The 18,492-nt window shown below is 39.9% G+C and overlaps 1 protein-coding gene across 1 annotated transcript in view; it reads right to left on the reverse strand.

Moving 5' to 3' along the window:
• Positions 1 to 1,622: 1,622 nt before the first annotated feature.
• Positions 1,623 to 18,492, reverse strand: part of LOC124606264 — a 402,667-nt gene continuing 385,797 nt past the window's right edge. The window contains exon 13 of the mRNA XM_047138242.1: positions 1,623 to 2,178. The gene's annotated coding sequence lies outside the window, so the exon portion shown is untranslated. The remainder of the gene's footprint in view (positions 2,179 to 18,492) is intronic.

Below are 18,492 nucleotides of genomic sequence, written 5' to 3' on the forward strand. Positions count from 1 at the left end.
AATTCCTGTAGAATAATGGAAGATACAGGATGGAGTAACAACCCCAGTTCCCAACCCTTTACCTCGTGGCTCATATCCCTTCAACAGACCAAGATGCAAGACAGACCAGCTCCATACATCATTCCACTACCACCTACTCTAGTTTGGCTACAGGCACCACATACCCCACCAGAGGCAGGGCTACCGTGAAAGCAGCCATGTGATCTACAAACAAACTGCAACCATTGTGCTGCTTTCTATGTGGACATGACAACCAGCAAGCTGTCTGTTCACATGAATGGCCACGTACAAACTGTGGCTAAGAAACAGCAGAACCACCCAGTTGCTAAAAATGCTGCCCAACACAATGACTGCTTTAAGTTCTGTGCCATCTGGCCTTACTATCAACACCAGCTATTCAAATTCGGGCAAGTGGGAACTCTCTCAGCAATAGATCCTACATTCCCATAACCCTTGACCTCAACCTTCACTAGTCCCTGTCCTCTACCTACCTATCCCCATCACTGCTTGCACTCCAGAACTACACAGCCTTTTGTTCTGCCAATGCATCCATTAGTCTTTTCCCTTCTTTACTTCTCTCCATTTCTGCCTACTTCCTCTCCTCCTCCAAATCTGCCAACTGTACCAGGCAGCCATACACTGTCCCCATCACATCCCGGCATGCACTCACAGGCAGCAGTATAACTTCCACCACCCCTACTTTGCTGCTACACTCATCTTTCCCCCTCCCGCCATCATGCCACCTCCTTAACCCCAGCACCCATGCCAGATTGCTGCATCTATCAAGTGCAGCTGCAGACCACAGTCATGCCACAGTGGTCACGTGTGCGTGCGTGCGTGCGTGCGTGTGTGTGTGTGTGTGTGTGTGTGTGTGTGTGTGTGTGCACATGTGTGTGCGCGTGTGTGTGAGTTGTGTGTGTGTATGTTTTCTATTTCAGAAAAAAAGCCTTTTGGCCAAAAGCTTAAATGTATAGCACTCGTTGTACCTGTCTGCAACTTAATGTCTCCTTAATATGTTTCATAATATTGGTGTTATACCTTTAGAATATATGTTGCTGGTAGTATGCCACGTTGATGATTCAATTTTTGGGCAGAAAAAAATTGTAGAGAGTGTGCAGATTCAGTTGTGAATATTGTAAGAGTAAATTATTTATACACTTTTTAGCGGAGATCCTGAGTCAAAGATAGGCACAACAAAAAGACTCTCACAATTATAGATTTCGTCCAGAAAGGCCTCTGCCAACAATAGACACGCATAGGCACATGCACACACATTCACGCAAATTCAATTCACACACGCTACTGCTGTCTTAGGCAACTGAAACCACTCTCACTTGTTGCATTCCATCCTGGATTTTCCATTGTTTGATTATTTAAACACTTCTTTTAAAGTGATATGTGCTTTTCAACAGTAGATTAGTTGTATAGATTTCTATATTATGTTATAACTTGCATTGCAAAGTATTGAAAACTGGCATGGGATGTAATTCTCTTTAGCAGATTATGTTCTTAATGAAGTGGAGAAAAATTACACTTTCAAATTATAATTTTTATTTCAGTGCATTTTAATACTAATTTTATACATGTTTTATGCACACTGTGAACGCACACACAACGGACATTATGTACACTGACAAGTCATAATAATGAATAGTGCAATTTGTTTGGATCATAACTTGACAATATCTTTACATCAAAACTGCTTTAGAAGACTGGTCTATTTCATGTGGAAGTATAGTCATTAATTTTATTACACATTGTACTAAATGTAATAATACGCTGGAGAGAAGGTAACCAGTAGTAACAAGTGTCACCTTTTTTTTTTTTTTTTCCAGTAGTAACAAGTGTCACTTTTTTTTTTTCAAATGTTTTGTTCATTGTACACTGCACACTGTACAGAAATCAGTATCACAAGATTTACTGCAATAAAACTTTAAATAATGAAGCAAGTTAAACTATCATTAAAAACATCATTCATCATGAAGGTATGTTTTGATGAGGTTCTTTATGATAAATCAGTCCTTATAATACATATTAATACAGATAGGACATACAAATTCAATGTTAAATAATGGCATGAGATGAACTTCCAAGCCAGATAAGTCCCAAGAACAGCATCCAACTGAAGTGGTAACTTGCATAAGAAACAGTGATTTCTGTGTGTTGTCAGTACCTAACCTGTGAAACCAATAAATTATAAACTAGAATTAGAAAGTAATTATGCTGTCTCAAGAGGAAATCCAAATCTTCCTAGCTATGTACACACTGCAATTCATGCAGATTTATTAATTCCAAGGTGTGCTTCTGGTTTTCATCCATCCTTAATTGGTGTTATACATTTATATTTCATATATTATTATGTTTATGTCATCTACAATTTGAAGACTGTAACTGCCTTTTGTATAATAACAATTCATGTACCTATCACTTTCACAGCAATTGCCACCAGTATTCACTGCACCAGTATGCCAATGGATCTAAAATTTTGTATTACATGTATAGACAAAAATCAGAAACAAGGCATTACAAGACACACAATAAAAATAAAAGTACCTAAATCTAAATTATATGTGAATATGACATGGGAAATGTGACACATGGTACATAGTATTAACATCTTTGACCTGCTGTAACAACATACATTGTCTGTTTGCCCAAAGTGTTTATTCTTCTTCAACATTTTCTTTCTTGTACTTTATTCCTTATATGGCTCAAATTGAACAACAGTGGTGCAACCCTGCATTACAGCCTTCTTAATGTGAACTTATGTTTCTTGATCCTCCACTTTTGTTATTCCTAATTGGGTTTTGTAGATGTTATAGATTATTTGTCTGTCTTTTTACTCTATCCCAATCTTCATAGGATTGACACCTTACACTGCGCTCATTGTTGAAGTCAGTTTGAAGGTCCATATATGCTAGGAAGCATTCTCAAATCTGCAATTCATAACTAAGCCCAACATCAGAATTGCTTATCTAGTTTGTATTCCCCTCCTGAAACTAAACTGATCATCCAGAATGCCGTTGATGTTTCATTCTACTATCTTTAGAAATATGATGGTAAGTCACTCAGTTCATAGATTTTTGACACCAGCTTAAATAGCTCCCTAGTTCCTACACTTCCCACAGATTACAGTAACTGTGAATGTATATCATCAAATCCTGGTGACTTGTTCAACCTTAGGTCATTCAGTGCTCTGTCAAACTCAGAACACATTCCAGAATGAGATTTTCACTCTGCAGTGGAGTGTGCGCTGATATTAAACTTCCTGGCAGATTAAAACTGTGTGCCGGACCGAGACTCAAACTCGGGAACTTTACCTTTCGCAGGCAAGTGCTCTACCAAATGAGCTACACAAGCATGACTCACACCCCATCCTCACAGCTTTACTTCTGCCAGTACCTCGCCCCCTACCTCCCAAACTGAACAGAAGCTCTCATGCAAACCTTGGAGAACTAGCACTCCTGAAAGAAAGTATATTGCGGAGACATGGCTTAGACACAGCCTGGGGGATGTTTCCAAAATGAGACTTTCACTCTGCACCGGAGTGTGCGCTGATATGAAACTTCCTGGTAGATTAAAACTGTGTGCCGGACCGAGACTCGAACTCGGGACCTTTGCCTTTCGCAGGAAAGTGCTCTACCAACTGAGCTACCCAAGCACGACTCACGCCCCATCCTCACAGCTTTACTTCTGCCAGTACCTTGCCTCCTACCTTCTAAACTGAACAGAAGCTCTCCTGCGAACCTTGCAGAACTAGCACTCATATAAAATAAACAGCAAGCTAAGCAGAGGAAAAATTCACGATCCCAGCAAGAAAATAACCTAGATTCCAAGCTAGCAGTCCACTCCCATGATGATGCTGATATCTATGAGATAATTAATAATCAAATAAGTGATCGATGGGGATCTGGTGCAACTGTGCTTTTTAATGCTTTGAAGTGGGCCATTACTGTAGGATAACACAGAGAGATACTATGAAAGGTTTATTTCGTTATTCAGGGTGCACACACAGACAAGACAAAAAAATTCTTGGGTTTTTCACGAATTTCTCAGTTAAAAATACACTTTTTCCTGGGTGGAATCATACTATACCCCTGGTGAAAGTACATTTTTTCCTTGTTAATTGATGATCTACTTTCTCTCAGAGCTGTAAAACTTAATCAATCCTTTGAATTGTGAGGGTTTTATACACCATCATGGAACTCTCCTGCACTTTAGGAAATGAGACACAGCAAAAAACAAGATCTTTTGGAAAGATCTCTATGGGCAGCAAGATTTATACTGCATATTTTCTAGTTACGAAAGTATAAACAGGAATTCAACTAACTACAGCCGTAAGAATTCCACCAAATATGGCATGATGTCTTTCAAAGCACTGAAGTCAAGATTGCAATGTGCTTTTGTCAGCCAATCATTGGCTTTTGTCAGCCAATCACGAGGTGATAACAGATATTCAGGGCATAGGACACATGATGTAGTCAGCCAATAGCAACATCATTGTTAAGTAGCATGAACACACAAATAGGAAAATTTAATAGTTTAAATTAATGTATATAAAACATAGCTAAAAGAAAAGCTAAGCTTTCACATACAATATTGTTCTTGAAAAATATTTTGCTGCTTTTTTCCTATGCTGTGGTTAGGTGTGGTCCTAAGAACACAGCTTAAATTGCAGCACCTGAATATTTCTCACAAGCATGGTTATAAATTTCACTGCTGTGCACAGAACATTTTGTGGGTCATCTGGCTGAATACAAGTTCTGTCAAGCATTTCAATTTTTCCATAGAAAAGCCATTTATGTTCAAAATTGCTCAAGAACTAATCTTGCATTTTGAAGAATAATTATACTTTTGCCATTGTATTGCATAATTTGTAATCTATGAAAGAACTAAAATAAATATTAAAAACAAACCTTGAAACTTGGTCTTTTTTAGTGTATGTTTCTATTTAAGATATATCAAATACAAATGTGCCTGTAAAATTTTATGTAATGGCATGGTTTTCTACTTTAGAAGAAGACCTTTCAGCATTAATCTTAAATGTATAGCCGTCTTCCTTTTGTGCCTGTCTGTTACTCAACATCTCTGTATGGTGAGTAGCAACCTATCTTTTTCATAATTTGTAATTCCAGCCTCGATTTTCCATTGTTTGTTGCTATACAAGGAAATTGTGTCACATACCAACAGCACATCCATCCCCTACGTCTCACAATACTGCAGTGACTGAACATTTTGTATACACTGGCCATTCCATGGATGATGGAAACATTTAAAATATTAGACACAGCCTCATCCTGTAGGGATTCTGTGATCAATAAAACTGTGGAAATACAACTAGCAGATTACATAAACTCACTTTTTAAACTCAACAACACCTTTTATACTGACAATGTTTCCAAGAGGTTATAAATGAACAGATCCACTGCTCACTAACCCAGCACGTTGAAAGCAAGTAAAAGTAAACTTATGGTGATGACTAATGTGAAGATAAAGGCACTATTGCTTATGGGTTTTAGGAGAGATCAAATTGGCTTCAAGTACCCTTTTTGTAAGTGGAGTATTATGTGAATATGAGGTGTGCTGGGAGTATTAATGTGAAGGGAGGGAGGGCTGTAATGGTAAATATGATAATTAATTTTGAGATATGCCTATTTTCTGCTGTTACCCCCCTCCCCCTCCCTCAGAGGGCAGCCATAGTTAGTCAGGTATTAAGTAAAGTTAGTGACGTATTACAAAATGCACAAGCATTAAAAGATACAGATAAAATGAGGGTGCTTGGATAGTGAGTTCCAGGATAAATAACAATTTTTCAGTATGTCTGAATAATTATTCTGGTCATGATGCTTATACTGAGTGATGCATCTAACCATTTCACTGCACTTAGTTTCAAGGATTGTCTGCAGTATAAGGAAACTCACCTTATGAACTTACATTTACTGTGATGAATTTATTTCTAATGATATTGCAGTAAGATTGATGATGGTGTTAAAATTTTGATTTTGAATTGAGATATTTTGTTTCTATCCAGAGGTTTTTTCTTAGTTAATTTTGTTTTAACATTGTGAGAAGGATTTCCCATATGTATATCTAACTTACCTGCCTTTTACATTGTGTATAGATTGCAAGTGACTGTAAACATTAATGATGTTTGTGAAAATGAACTTTTTTTTTCTGAGATACAGTATCAGAAGTATGGGGAGGTTGTGAAAATGAACTACATGTGTTCTGAGTTGTTGTTTTTCTCTAGCTAAGACTCTATATACACCAGCAAGAATGCAGACTTTTAGGTGTTCTAAGGTGCCCACCGTCATTTATCGTGCAGGTCCTTACCATTCTCATGCAGGCTGACCCAAAAGTCTGTTAACACTTGAAAATGCTCTAATTCACAGAGTAATGTTGGTAGAGAGGTAAAACTTGACACACATGCCTGAAGTAACAAGGGGTTTTATTGAAACCAAAAATGAGTGCAAAAACCAGCCAACAGATGGTGCTGGACAGCAACACATCAGTGACACTGGATAAGAACATCCACAAATGCAGAATTTGGGCTACTGAAAATCTTGGAACTGTTATGGAAACTGCATTGCATGATGAAAAAGTCAACGTGTGGTATGGATTTACCGCATCAATCATGAGCAGACCTTTTTCTTCAAGGAAATGTGGGGTGCTGCTTTTCAAACTGTCATTGTGATGGGTGCAAGGTACACCAGTATATTACAGAATCGCATCATCCATAGCCTGGTTGATAAACACCTGCTGAAAGTTATGACTTTTATGCAGGATGGTGCTCCACCCCACACATCGTTTGGTGATGATTATGTGCTGAACCACCCTTGCCATCATGCTTGGCCTCCCAGGCACCCAGACTTCAGTCCATGTGAATAATAGTTGTGGATTACCTGACTGCAAGTCTACCATGATCATCTTACCTCATTACAGGTACTAAAATTCAACATCTGAAAGCAGTTTCTCACCATACCTACTGATATGCCTTACAGTACTGTTCACAACATTGTCTCTCAACTACAGGTGTTGTTGATGAACGATGGCTGACATGTTCAGCATGTGCTATAAAGAACATCATCTTTGCTAAAAATAATTTGTTATGCTAATTATTCTTTTTGTATCATATGATGCATCATCTATTGGTCAGTTTGTGCTCTTTTTTTGTTTTCAATAAAACCCTATGTGCATAAATTTTTATCTCTCTCTGTTACTTTATTCCATTAGGTATTGAATTTTCAAATGTTAATGGACTTTTGGCTCGCTCTGTACATTAAGCAATTTACATTATACAGCCATGCTGCAGCATTTTAATTTCAAAACTGTATTTCTGTTGAAAAAGCCATGCTGTGGATGTTCTTTCCAGTTTTTATGTATTCTTGGGATTTGAAGGAATGGGTCAAATCTGCATCTTATGATTTCAAATTGTGATCATTAAGCTTTGTTGCCAAGCCAGCCACTCTCTATATGATATCTGTTCTGTTAACTTTTTATTTTCAATGCTCCATTATAACCCAAATTTTTAGTTAATCCTTGGTAACTAATGTTGCACTGCTGTGCAGGTGAGCTAAGTTTACTTCCTGTTTGGAAGCATTTATTTCCATTCTTTTCTTTCGAAGCATCAATGATAAGAGTGAAAGATGTCACAAAAGGTCTGGCAGAATGTAAATAATTTAGGACTAAAGAGGGTCTACTCATCGAATTGCAGAGCTGTTAAATTGATAATAGGAACACGCAAAAGAGGAAGAAAACTTCACGTGCATGTGCTGCCGCTGCCCCCCCCCCCCCCCCCCCCCCTCTCCCCAACTTTTCATGCATGCACACACACACACACACACACACACACACACACACACACAAATATGTGCAACTGCTTTGCTGGCTGGACGGGTTGAGTTGGGGTTTGTCTTTTGGATGGAGAGAGAGATGGGAGCCAAGAAGAGGGGATAGGGATAGGTAGCTAGTGGCTCAGAGGAATGCAGTAGGTTTGCAGGAGGGAGGGGTGGCAGGTGCATGGGTGTCACATGTGATGCACAAGTGCCAGAACTGGTGCAGTGTGGCACACAATGTAGGTTATGCGAAGATGCAGATTGGGATGGTGTGATAGAGCAGAGTAAGAGGAACTGTTGGCTGAAGGTTGTGGAGGCAGTGGATTAATGGAAATTGGGGCTAGGAGGATTAGGGGAGCAAACAATGTGTTACATGGATAACTCCCATCTGTGTAGTTCAGAAAAGCTGGTGGTGGCCCTCGTTGTGTAGTAGCCATAGAAGTCTACCATGTTGTGCTTAACAGCATGTTATGCTACTTGGTGGTCAACTTTGTTCTTGGTCACAGTGTAGCAGTGGCCATTCATTCTGGTGAACAGCTGGTTGGTTGCGTATCTACATAAAAAGCTGTGCAGTCATTATAGTAGAGTTGGAATATGACATGGTTGCTTTCACAGGTGGCCCTGCCTCTGATGTAGTAAGATAAGCCTGTAACAGGACTGGACTAGGAAGTGCTGGGTGGGTGGAGTGGGCAGGCCTTGCATCTGGGGCTTCCACAGGGATATGATCCATGTGGCAAGGATCTTGGATAGGATGTCGCCCATTTCTGGGCATGATGATAACAAGCAAAGCCTTCAAAAGGATATAGTTCAGTTGTTCACGGGTGGTATCAGGTGATGAGTGAGGTGCTCCTTTGTACTGTTCACACACCATTACTTGGCATCTCAGTACTCAGTGGAAAACAGCTGACTTTTTGCCGCTTCAGAATGTTTACAGTCGCTGCCAACATTAGCTTCATAATAGTATTGTGCAACTTAATGGTAAGCAATGGTTGTGAATATAGTGTTGATCCACATGCTGTGTTAATATTATTTACAGAAGTGAGCAAAGAGGCTGTACCTGGTCTTTGTAGAGACTCGCCATCAACTACTGTGACACTTTAACTAACTACACTTTAATTCCTTTTATAGTCTGTAAGCTGGCTGCTCTGGGAGGAGGAAGTGGGCCTCCTTCAGCAGCCAATGCACTATGCACTGTGCAAGCTTCCAATCCTAGCGTCCTCCATTCGCTCATGGGCCAAGTAAAAGTGTGTGACCAGTAGCTGATTCTTGGTGGGAGGATTTGGGGGGGGGGGGGGGGGGGGGAAATATGACAATGGAAAACAGTTTTTGAACTAAGTTTGAGGGCTAGTGACCTTCAGCATACTGGGCAAGCCACTGCCACTGCAGATACTGGGAGTGATTTTTTGTTGTGGAAGGGATGAGAGCTGTCAAAATGCAGGTGGTTGGTGGATCTATCAAAATGCACATGTTTAGTGGGTTTATTATGGACAGAGGTGTAGATGTCACCATCAGAGAAGTGGAGATCAACACTGAGAAAGGTGACATGTTAGTCTGAGGACCACATGAAGCAGTTGGGACAGAAGGTGTTGAGGCTGTGCAGGATTGAGGGCAGGGTGTCTTGTCACTGAGTCCAGATCATGAAGACAGTGTCAATGATTCTGAACCAGGCAACAGGTTTTGGATGCTAGGAACATTGCTTGTAGATAGCACATAAAAAGGTGAAATTAGAATGGTGCCAAGCAGGTGCCTATGGCTGTGCTACAGGTTTGTTTGTGTGCCCTCCCCTAATAGGAGAAGTAATTATGTGTCAGAATATAGTAGGTAAAAAATATGAGGAATCAGGTAGTGGGTTTAGGATCTGAAGAATGTTGGGAGATGTAGTGCTCAACAGTGGGAAGGTCAGAGCCATGATGGGTGCAGGTATCTAGAGAGGTGATGAGTAGAAATCCAGAAGGTAAAGAGCTGGGGATGGTGGGGAACCTGTGAAAGAAATAGTTAGTATTTTGTTGTGGGAGGCCAGGTTTCTGGCAGGCATGTGGAAATGTTGGTCAACAAGAGCATAAATTCTTTCAGTAAGAGCACAAAAAAATACTCTCACAGCAACTAACCACTTCATCTCATCTCCAAATCCACTGCCCCTCCTAATGCATTGCTCCTGTCAGAATATTGGGTCTTCATTTTTCTTTGCCTTGTGTGACAACTTACACATGTTCAAATATCCTCATGTCACAGAACTATCCTACTACTCTCAGCACAATTTCTTCCATCCTTTTCTGTCCTCAAGCTTGTGCTTTGCTAACCAGTTCCCTGTACTATCACTTAATGCCTTTATTCATCCGTTTCCCATGTCATTTCGCATTTTCCTAGCACTAACGTAACCCAAATGGGTACCTGCTCCATCCCTCTTCATAACCAAACCCCTGACCCACATCCTTTCCTTAAGTGCTGCCTAAGCCATGGAATATTTCCCTTCTCCTACCCCCTCCCCTGTCCCAATGATCCAACCATAAAAATAAAAATTCCTTGAAATGTATTCACAGTTGTGAATATTGACTACCACCAGCTGTATAACGGAATGATGACAATGTAAATTTGTGCCTGATGAGGACTCAGACCCAGATTTCCCATTTATCGTGAGCAGTCGCCTTACCATTTGGCTACGTGAGTGCAACTCACAGCAAGAGCCAAACTTCCACATGTGTCTACAACCTGTGCTTGTAAATCCATTGCGTATGTTCCCCTGTATGGTAATAACCATAATGGATGTGTGAGTGCAGGTTGTAGATGTATGGCTGATGACATATGGAAGCTTGGGTCAGGCCATGAGTCGTGCTCAAATAGCTGCATGGTAAGGCGACCAATCACAATAAGCAGAAAATCTGGGTTTGAGTCCCAATCCACCACCAATTTTCATTGTCATCAGTCCATTACACAGCTGATGGTAGTTCATATTCACAACCGCAAATACATTTCATATGTCTCATAATGCCTGCAGTTACCACCAGCATTCTAGACCTCATCCTTCCTTTCACAGTGACCGTCATCTTCTCAGGTTCCTCCTATCCATACCTCTCACAAACCTGCTACTGCTGAAACACATCTACATGGCACAGTCACCCCAGAACCACCTCTTCTGCCTCTGCAATATATTGTTATTGTGCAATCCTGATTAGATACACCTACGGTTGCCATCCATCCTGATGTATCGGGATCATCACCATTATGGACCTTCTTGTCCCAATATCTCAGCAAGACCCATTTTTGTCCCAATTTTGCAAAATACTGTTGTGATCTTGGCTTAAGCACTGAAGTAATGCCATCTGTTCATGCAATATGTAAATGCATCTTCGGCTAGTTTTATTTATGTCAACGAGGTTATGCTGACAAGGTTGTCCCACAGATGGTGTTGCATGTTGTGTATCCTATATTGATGATGCAAGCACCTTCTAGTCTTGTGCCATCATTTGAGAAAATACCAGACCTGTCCAGTAGTATGGGGCTGGAACTATTTAAGCAGTGCCAAGTGGAAGAATCGGGCAATTCCCATTTGAATAGTGATGTGAAGAGACAATTCTTTCTAAACATTATACAAACACTGAGTGCAAGTTAGCAATGTTTGAAGTGTTTACTGCAGGTATATAGCCAACAAAGTGCATGGTGACATGTACTTTAATGACTAAAGTGCTATTGTTGACCATTTACTGTCTAATAAACTTATCCAATCATACTTACGAAAATGGCTAAGGATGGAAAGAGGAAGTGTCAGGGTTTGGATGACTGCACAAAAGAGTGGTCCTCTCTCAAGAAAGACATATGGATCAGGAAGCATTGTGTGAGATTTGTAGCTGTTTCACCTCAGTAACTTGCAGGGGTAAGGCAGATGTGAGGCATCAAATTTCTATGAAGAATCAAACAAATAGACTCACAATAGCATCGACATCAAAGTCTATTTCTACATTCATGATTAAAGGAGATACTCAGGAAGAATTACTCATTGCTCCTGCAGAACTAACAACGGCTTATAAAGTTGTTGAGCATCATCAATCCTTCTGTTCTCCTGACTGTACTGTAAAACTGAATTTTGCACTGTATCCTGTCTCCAAAGTCACTGCAAAGCAGTCTACAGTGAGTATCAAAGCTACAGTGAGTGTTAAAAATATTCTCACACCACAGTCTCTGTCTGAATGCATAAAACAATTGCAAGAAGTTTCATTTTATGGCATTGGCACTCTTGCCTCAAACTACAAGGCTGGAAAGATGTTTCCTTTAGTTGTTCAGCACTTTAGTGAAACTGATGGAATCAATAGAAGCTGCTGAAGTTTGATTCGCTGAATAACGAAACACTGGAGACAGATGCAAAGTTTTGTCTAGACACTTTAACACAACTGCAAATTCCATTAGATAAATTAATCTCTTTTTGTGGAGATAATACCAATACCAACTTCAGAGGGCTTCATTGACACAGCCAGCAGAATGTGTTTCACCAAATTAAAGAAGAAGTGGGGAAAATGTAGATGGAATAGGATTCCCTGCCCATATTCTCCACAATACTACATAATATACTGCTGGGGTCTTAACTGTTGATATTGAACACAGAACTGCTGAAGTGTCTTAACAAATCTCTGTTTGCAATCCGAATTTTGACAGACATAGGGAATATAAAAATGAAAAAGCTGGCATACTATGCTTTCTTTCATTCCATAATGTCATATGGGATTATTTTTTGGGGTAATTCATCAAGCCAAGCTAAAGTTTTCCGGGCACAAAAACGTGCAATAAGAGTTATATGTGGTGTGAACTCAAGAACATCCTGCAGAAGCCTGTTTAGGGAACTAGGGATACTAACTACTGCTTCCCAATATATTATTCCTTAATGAAATTTGTCATTAAAAATATATCACTTTTTCAAACCAACAGCTCAATTCATGGAATCAATACTAGAAATAAGAATAATCTTCACAAGGATTTAAAGTCACTTAGTCTTGTACAAAAGGTGTGCATTATTCAGGAACACACATTTTCAATAACTTGCCAGCAGCCATAAAAAGCTTAACAACCAATGAAATTCAGTTTAAGAGAAGCCTAAAGGATTTATTGGTGGCCAATTACTTCTACTCCATTGATGAATTTCTCAGTAAAACCAACTGATTTGTATATATATAAAACAAAGATGATGTGACTTACCAAACGAAAGTGCTGGCAGGTCGATAGACACACAAACAAACACAAACATACACACAAAATTCTAGCTTTCGCAACCCACATCCTTTCGTCTTTCCTTCCCTCTTTCCTGATGAAGGAACCGTTGGTTGCGAAAGCTAGAATTTTGTGTGTATGTTTGTGTTTGTTTGTGTGTCTATCGACCTGCCAGCGCTTTTGTTTGGTAAGTCATATCATCTTTGTTTTTAGATATATTTTTCCCACGTGGAATGTTTCCCTCTATTATATACATATATATGTCTTTAAATATGTCTGCTTGTGTCTGTATGTGTGGATGGATATGTGTGTGTGTGTGCGAGTGTATACCTGTCCTTTTTTCCCCCTAAGGTAAGTCTTTCCGCTCCCGGGATTGGAATGACTCCTTACCCTCTCCTTTAAAACCCACATCCTTTCGTCTTTCCCTCTCCTTCCCTCTTTCCTGATGAGGCAACCGTTGGTTGTGAAAGCTAGAATTTTGTGTGTATGTTTGTGTTTGTTTGTGTGTCTATCGACCTGCCAGCGCTTTCGTTCGGTAAGTCACCTCATCTTTGTTTTTATATATATTTTTTCCCACATGGAATGTTTCCCTCTATTATAACCATATATATATATATATATATAAGTACAATATAACTTCTGCGCAATTTCAGTGCAGTAATGTGTTCATTGTAAGTGTGTGTGTGTGTGTGTGTGTGTGTGTGTGTGTGTGTGTGTGTGTGTGTAAGTACAAAAGTACAATCTAACTTCTGCACCATTTCAGTGCAGTAATGTGTTCATTGTAAATAAGTATTATAGTAGTTGTATTACATGTTTATTACCGTATAAATAAATAAAAAACTTTTTTATTTTAAATTCAGTGCATTAGTATTTGTAAAATGACTTTCATATAGTGTTCGTTAAAAAAATGACGATCATTCCACTTGACCTGTGGAATGGTACATTAGCTTATTTGTTTTAGTTGTAAATATTTTTCATGTATTGTTGTTTTTCTGACATGTTCCACATCCTGGAGGACATCCTCACTATGGATCAATTGGAATGAAAGTAAATCTAATCTAATCTGAAATAGTCGTCATGAAAATATTTAATTATTTTTCAGTATACAAGATAAGGGCAGAGAAACTGAAAGAATTCTGATTTCACACTGCTGTTAGTCACCTGACCCTTCTTTCTCACTTAAAAACAAAATTGTTCTCATTAAAGCCTGCAGTTGAGAGAATTCTTAAGCTTTGGATTTCATTAAAACATTTTTTTTATACCAAAGACAGGCCATCTAAAATAATTTCAGATATTTTCAGCAGTCCAGTCAGGGAAATTTACTTCATATTTCTGCAGTCAAACGTGGCTCTGTTTGAAAGAGACTGCCCATTTTATTGGCAGGCAAACGAAGATGAATTTGAACAAATTAAAGAATGAGAATCCAATCAAAAAACAATTGATATAATTATGAAATTTGAGGATGAGGTAATGGCTTTCTATAGCATAATATTTGATTACTTAGAGAAATGACCTATTTCTTTTAATAAATATCAAGTATTTGATTGAATGACACTACCCCAGATTGTGTGATGATTGGAAACACTATTAAATTCCTGACTAAAAATGGTGTGAAGATTTCAGGTGACAATTGTTTTCAGAAAGATATGTATCTGAGGAGCTTTTTAGAAACTAAGCATGACTCAGAAAAGTGGAAGTCCAAACATTCTATGGAAGAAAGGTGGCTTTACTTTCTTAAGGAAACTGAAAAATCTCAACTGCAAAAATCAACTACTAAAATTAGGCAAATATTTGGTTTCTGTTCCAACACACAATGCCACTATGGAAAGAAGATTTTTGCTGTTGTTCAAGTAGACTGATGAAAGAAATTTACAGCTACAAGGGACTGTGGAATCACTCTTACAGTGCCAGCTTAACTACAAGCTGACGCATATGGAGTTTATAAGTAAGTAAAAGGGAAAAAAAGGCTTGCTGAAACAGGTGAAATCTTCCAAAAAATATGGTGTACCAACAACTTCTGCCACAACAAATTCCATGTAACTGCATTCTAAATAAAAAGTAATTATATTAAATAGTTTTTTTTTACTTCATTTCTATACCTCGACCTCAGAGTGTCCTGATGAGATCCCACAGAGATATGACAGCCCTAGATACACCAGCACTCCAAAATAGAAACTCTTTCCCTCCAACACCTGAAAGAGCATTCCAGACCCACTTCCATAAACTGTCCAACCTATTGACACCCTACACCTGCTCCTGAGCACCACTATCCATCAGCACCTACCCTACCCTACCCCACCCTACACACAGGCAACCATCTCATCACCCCCTCATAGCATAGCACACAGACTCTTTCCTAGCTGACCACCTCAATTTACCACTTTGTCCAACATCCCCCCCCCTCCCCCTCACCCCTCCAACACTCCGCGACATCCAAAACCTAAAAAAAAACAACTGAAAACACTGTTGTTAACCTTTCCATGAAAGATGTCGATCCCACAGAAATTTCAGTTCTCTCCAGAGTTCTCAGTTTCAGCTGCAGACCCAAGTTTAACTGTGTTGGATTTGCTAAAGATGTACTCTCCTTCTCCTGATCCCTGCAGTGGAAACACTTCTTTGCTACTAATCCCTCCAGTTAAAGCCAATATAATCCCAGAACTGAACCTTGCCTGTCCCAGTTCATAACATGAGCCAATGTGATCCTGCCCCTACCACCTAACTATCCCAGGCCACCTTCTGGGAATTCTTTACCTCCAACTTGGCCTCGCCATCCTTCCCCAGGTCCCTTACTACTAACACTAACCTTTCAGCAGAAAAAAGGACAATCATACACAACCTCAAAACAGATCCTGACCTAATCATTCTCCCTGCAGGAAAAGGCTCCACGTCTGTTGTGTTGAGTCACAGTGACTATCCAACAGAAGGTCTCCACCAGCTCTGTGACTCATATACTCACATGCCTACAAGGTCTGCCAGAGTGATCCCATCCCAGATGTCTAACATAACCTCCAATTCCCACTGAAAGCATTTGGCCCTTCCCAGAACCTCTAACCTGAGTCCACCTTCCTCTTCATCCCAACAACACCCTGCATATCTACTCTACATGGTCTCCAAAATCCACAAATCCAACAATCCTGGGTTCACCGTTGTATCTGGTTCCATCACCCACTCTCCACTATCCCCATTCCTTTACCTCCTGGATCACTGTGTATATTACCAACATTCCTTATGCCATATCCTTGTCACTATCGAAAACTACCTCTCCCAAAGTCTTTCATCCTTCAAACCAAATATGTTATTCCTCATACATCTTACCAACTGTAGCCTAAAACACAACTACCTCTCCTTTGAGAGGAAGGTATATAAATAAATCTGACAAATCTATGACACAACTATGGGCACCTACAAGGCACCCTCCTAGTTCACCTTTTTTGTGAGCCATGTAGAGAAAACCTTCTTAGCTTCCTAAAATCCCAAACCTTTGTCTGGTTCAGAGTCATTGATAGTATCTTCATGATCTAGATTCAGGGCCAAAACATCCCATCTCATTCCTCCCACAACCTCAACACATTCTCTTCAACTTGCTTAATTTGACCACTCGTGGATGGGCAGTGGCAGGAATTCCCATGGCCAGTATGCTGAAGGTCTCATGAAGCCTTCACAGGGGTGTCACTAAACCCCATGCATAGTCTGAAAACAGATTTCCCTTGCCATATCCTAACACACCCCTAAGCCTCCCACCACCCCAAAGAATCAGCAACAAAAAAGTGCTCCCTTGTCAGTCAATATGACCATGGACTGAAACAACTGAACCATACCTTTCGCCAAGACTTTGATTATCTGTCATCGTGTCTGGAAATGCAAGAAATCACACTCAAAATTCTTTTAGATTCTCCTAAAGTGGTCTCCTAAATAACATCATGGTCCATCCCTTTGCCTCTTGCCACAGGGATCATGCAACACGCATTAGCCCATGTACTGCCACCCCTTCCCCTTGCATCTCTACCCAGTGAACTTGCTGCCTCCCTCCAAGCTACTAGTTACCCACACCCACCCCCTCTTCCTGCCTCGTGCCTCTATCCTCCTCTACCCACCTACACACACCACCCCATACTAAACTAACCCATCATAGTCCACCTGCTGAAGTGTAATCCCAGCATTGTATATTTAGCTGGCACAATGTAGTAGGTGTGTGTGTGTGAGGGAGAGAGAGAGAGAGAGAGAGAGAGAGAGAGAGAGAGAGAATCTGTCCCCACACTCTTGCTTTAACTACTGTAATTTCATGTCAGTTCTGAGCTGTTGTACACCCTGCTTTCCTTTGTACCTAAATTTTTGTCTTCTTGGTATGACACTTGCAACTTCCATGCAGGCAGCAAATTCCTAACATAACTGACCAATGTTCTGGAACCTTGTGTTTGATGGCATTCAAAATAGAGATTCATTATCTCACACCGTTTCGATGTTACAAATCCAAACAAAATCTGTGATCGCCACAGGGAACTACACTTTTATAATATGTGTTTCCCCTTGAACCCATTATTCTTTGTCATTTTTTTACGAGTACACATGTGTGAACTGATGTCAGTGTTTGATTCTTTATTGTACAAAAATCAAGATCCTTTAACTCATATACAAAATTGGTGTCAGTCTGTGCTAATTATTAACAGAGTTTGATCTTCTGTTAAGTAAGATTGTCATGCTCTGTCTTATGCATTGCCAGTGCTATGAATCTGGTACATGCCACCAGCTGTGCATTAAATTCTTCGAGGTCATTTTGGCAGGTGTGCACATGTAAGCGATTCCTGGGTAAACCACCCTCCACTCTCTCCAAATCCATTCATATGCCTTACCTCTCCTCTTTTCCTATTGACCCCCTCCTGCAATACCACTCTACCTCCCCTCTCCCCATACCCTGCAGAACTCTTCTACTATACTTTTAGTGAAGTCACATTAATTGTCTTCCCTGCCATGTGATTTCTTTCTGTCAGCTTGACATTTTTGTTAACACACGTGTACTGAGCTACATTTTAAACGTACACTGAAACCCCAAAGAAACTGGTATAGGCATGCATAATCAAATATAGAGATATGTTATCAGGCAGGATATGGTACTGTGGTCAGCAATGCCTATAAAGGACAACAAGTGTCTGGCGCAGTTGTTAGATCAGTTACTGCTGCCACGTTGGCAGGTTATGAGGATTTAAGTGAGTTTGAACGTGACATTATAGTCAGTGCATGAGCGACGGGACATGGTGTCTTCGAGGTAACAATGAAGTGGGGATTTTTCCATATGACCATTTCACAAGTGTACCATGAATATCAGAAATCCAGTAAAACATCAAATTTCCAACATCGCTGCGACTGGAAAAAGGTCCTGCAAGAATGGGACCAGAAACAACTGAAGAGAATATTTCATCGTGACAGAAGTGCAATCCTTCCGCAAATTGCTGCAGATTTCAAT

The sequence above is a fragment of the Schistocerca americana genome, chromosome 3 (genome assembly GCF_021461395.2).
Source record: "Schistocerca americana isolate TAMUIC-IGC-003095 chromosome 3, iqSchAmer2.1, whole genome shotgun sequence".
NCBI lineage: Eukaryota > Metazoa > Arthropoda > Insecta > Orthoptera > Acrididae > Schistocerca > Schistocerca americana.